This window comes from Nansenia antarctica (assembly GCF_963989245.1).
Source record: "Nansenia antarctica genome assembly, chromosome: 5".
Lineage (NCBI taxonomy): Eukaryota > Metazoa > Chordata > Actinopteri > Argentiniformes > Microstomatidae > Nansenia > Nansenia antarctica.
In genome coordinates, this window is record NC_137690.1 from 31,254,488 (window position 1) to 31,258,394 (window position 3,907).

A 3,907-nucleotide genomic window follows, 5' to 3' on the forward strand; every position below is an offset into this window, starting at 1 on the left:
GTCACACCCTATAGCCCTGTTAGCTAGCCCCCCCCACCCCCCACCCCTGTTAGCTAGGTTCCCCCCCCCTGTTAGCTAGGCTTCCCCCCTGAAGATTAGCTTCAATTGACACACCATTGCACCCATGGAGCGAAACTCTTAGAGATCGTTCTATGGGGTTTAAGTGTATTTGCACAGTCGCCACAGCAGGCGAGAGATAAAGATCGCAAAGGTCTATTATCTCCTGCGTTAGAGGTTGAGTAACATTCTGCTTATATGAGTGTCTTATCTCAGCCAGGCCTACACAACGTTTGAGTTCTGTTGACTTGTTCTCGTCAGAGTATGTGTTCTAGCGATGTTTACCTTTGAGATGGGCCTGTCACGGGTACTTTGAGTTTTCACCTGCTTCGTGAGGTCAAGTCAACACGTCGACGGGCATAAGCCATCGCTTCGACAATTTGGGACTTGAACGACATCCGAAATGATTTTTGCATTTTTCGCCGAAACGCAGTAACCATAGGGAGATGTTTCCGTTTTCGGGAGTGGTGTTCCTCGGGGGCGGGGGGGGGGGGGGGGGGTTGTTTGCCTCGTTCACGTTACAGGTGATTTGTTTGACAATTAGCGGCGGGGGTGACACCGAGCCTACCTTAGCTCCCACGCCGCCGCGTTTTTTTTCTCTCTTTGTAAGGAGAAGTCACCGGGGAACGGGGGAGGCAGCGTACTCTGTGGCAGGGGAGACGCTCCTGAGACGCTCTGTCGCCCCCGCGGCCCCTGCACCACACAGCCCTTTTCACTTTCCATCTGCAATCATGACCTCTCTCTGATGTGTGGCGGGTTCAGACCGTTTGACAAGTCAATTAATTGTTAATGGTCTCTCCATCTGCTTGTCCTCACCAGGATCCTGGGCGTTCATGGCTCTCGAGGAGTCGCAATTCAATTTGGAGATCCGCCCTCTCTCCTCCTCGCCTAACACGCCACAGCAGCCAGTCCTGACCTGATATGGCATGGCAGCACATGGATAGTACAGTGCAAGCTTGAACAGATTAAACTCAACAGCCCCCCCTGCCCCCCCCCCCCCCCCCTCCCAAATAACTCCTTTCAACATTAGTGTAGTTGTAGCTGAAGGGAGTATGCAGTGACATGAGAGGAGGATATGGAAATCGTGAAGACTGTAGAGAGAGATGGGACCCAGTTGTGGTTGCACGCTAGCTAGAAGTGCCTTCACAAATGCATTTAACATTTTTTGGTTGCAAATCTGTGTCTATACTTACCATGGCCCTGTTTGAGATGGAGCACAACATTATCAATATTTATGTTGCCAATTACTTTATGTGCATTATTAATTGCACCAAAATATCTCTCCAAGAGGAACTAATTAGGGTAGGAAATTAGTCAGAGCTAATAACACTCATAGTTAAAAAAGCATTTTTAAAACATCACCCAACGTTTCCTACCTCATTGGGCGGAATTCGGTTCATAACTGTGTTGTGAATGCGACGCATTCATTAGACTTGGTATTTCTTCAAATTGAGTTGACTCTGGAAATAGTGTGTGTGATTAAATATTAGCTCGAATGCGATTAGCATGTATTAGCTAACTGCTTTACGAGATAATGAAATGTTTAATGAAATGCTTTGTTTCATGTCATGAGGGAAGTTACATTTTCCACAAATGAGTCATATGTGTGACTTCTTTTGAGGCGTGTTTTGAAGAAACGCTTTACGTTAGTTCGTCTACGAACACCTACTGTCCCGTAATTGCCAAGAACAGAAAACTCAGAGAGCTTCTTCTGCTCCAGAAACACACAGCATGCCTAATAGGCCTCTCAATCTGGTAAAGCCATTACAGACCCAACACACACCATTAGGCCGCATGAGCTTAATTGCCCATTAATTGGATAATTAGTCCTGCACTTTGTTTTACCCTGTTCTCTCTCTCTCTCTCTCTCTCTCTCTCTCTCTCTCTCTCTCTCTCTCTCTCTCTCTCTCTGTCTCTCTCTCTCTGTCTCTCTTTCTCTCTGTCTCTCTCTCTCTCTCTCCCCTCTTCCAGACACAATGCACGTTCATTTCCCCTATCTCACATTGTTCAATCGTTCTTTTTCCCATTTGCTCTTTCGTGATAGAATGCAGTAGATGTTGCGGTGCTAGAGGGACGTATTACTGTATAGGCGTCTCCTGACTGTAGCCTTGGGTGGAGAGTACTGTGTGTGGGTGGAGAGCACAAGGCTGAGTGGTGCTTTGTAGCCCCCAGGTCTCTCTCTCCTCCTATGCCGCCATGTTGACCCACAGAACAAGTGTGTGTGTTTGGCTGGAGAGAAGCACAAGAACCGGGGAGAAAGCTCTGTGTCATGAATGCATAGTTAAATCGCCAACAACTCCGAAGTGCATTAGTTGCATTATTTATGAATGTTTTATACGGACGTGATTTTGTTTTTTCTTCTTCCTCCCTTTTTTTTTCCTTTTTCATATTCTTTCTGCCATTTATTCTCTCTGCTTCGGGCGTTTTGTGTCTCAGGAAGCCCAGATTGCTAACCATTAGACCCAGGGAGCCTTCTGATGGAGTTATCAAAGTAAATGTTTGGCACATTAGATTCCGTAGCGGAACAAAAGCATCCAGCTCGTCTCTGTGAGGAGGAGAAGAAGAAAAAAAGAAAAAGAGATGCTTTTCATGCAAATGGAATTTCAATATCTCTAACTGAAGTCTTTCTTCAGATGTCATAGGGAGAAAGCAGTACCCACATCTACGCCAGCAGAGTCAACAAACAGCACACTACTTCCTAAAATGGTGGTCCTTGGGTGTAGAAAGGGAGATGGGGGCTCAAGTGTTCCCCCCCATGTGACACAGGACTGGCAACACTTAACATTGAAATCATTATACTACATTTTACAAGCAATGAATCTACTGAGCAGCAATTTGGGGAAGGCGGGTTTTATAAGCACAGATGGTAGACACATGGAGCCCGGGAGAAAATCAGAGAGAGAGAGAGAGAGAGAGAGGGACCAGGAAGACGAACAGATACTAAATGCAGCAAAACAGCATCATGTCATTATGCATGTTGGAGCTGTTGGAGGTTGAGGCTAAATTCAACCTCGGTATACAGTACGGTGATGTTGAATCGTGCCTCCAAGAGCTCATCGACGATTAGCGATATGCTGTTATCTGGGACTTCTAGCTTCAAGCTCGGAAATCAGGTGTCCCGTTCTCCCCTGTTCGGTATGCCTGCCTGCTCAAGTCTTTTAACGATTACATGGGTGAATCTTCAAGGTTTTATTATTCCCAGAAATCTGGCTGCCTTCGACGAAAATAAATAAATAAAAGCGCGTGTGCATCTGGTTTTCCTCTCCAGCAGTAATGGCTATAAAGTGTGATCATTCCAAAGTGTTAAACTGCTCAATATAAATGTGTGCTGTTTTTTTTGTTTTGTTTATTTGTTATTCATCTCGTCCAATTACCATTCTAAAGGGGGTGTGTTTCTTGCCGGCGCCGAGGGAATATGAGATTAAAAGGCAACGAGGAAAACATCTGTGTCTCCGCTTTGCCGCGATCTGCATTTCATTTTTACCGCTGGCATCCAAATAGACAGCACCTACAAGAGAGGAGAGGAGAGGAGGAGGGGGTGGGGGTGGGGGGGGGGGGGACACTGAGCCGCATAGACTACCAAACGGAGTGAGCGTTACCATAGAAACACATACCTCACATGGGTTTATGTGCTGTATCCTATCACATGCTATCAGGAATTACCATAAATCTTCCGGCAGTGAGGCTGTGGTTAAGGTGCGCTTGAGCGTTGAATGACAATGTGTTGATCTCAATATATCAGGAGAGAGGCAGCCATGCCGTTCAAATCAAGAGGAAATGGCATCAGTCTTAGCATGAGACAATATAAAGAGGGTAGAAATGGCTTCGTAGAATTTCTCCTTTCTTGAGC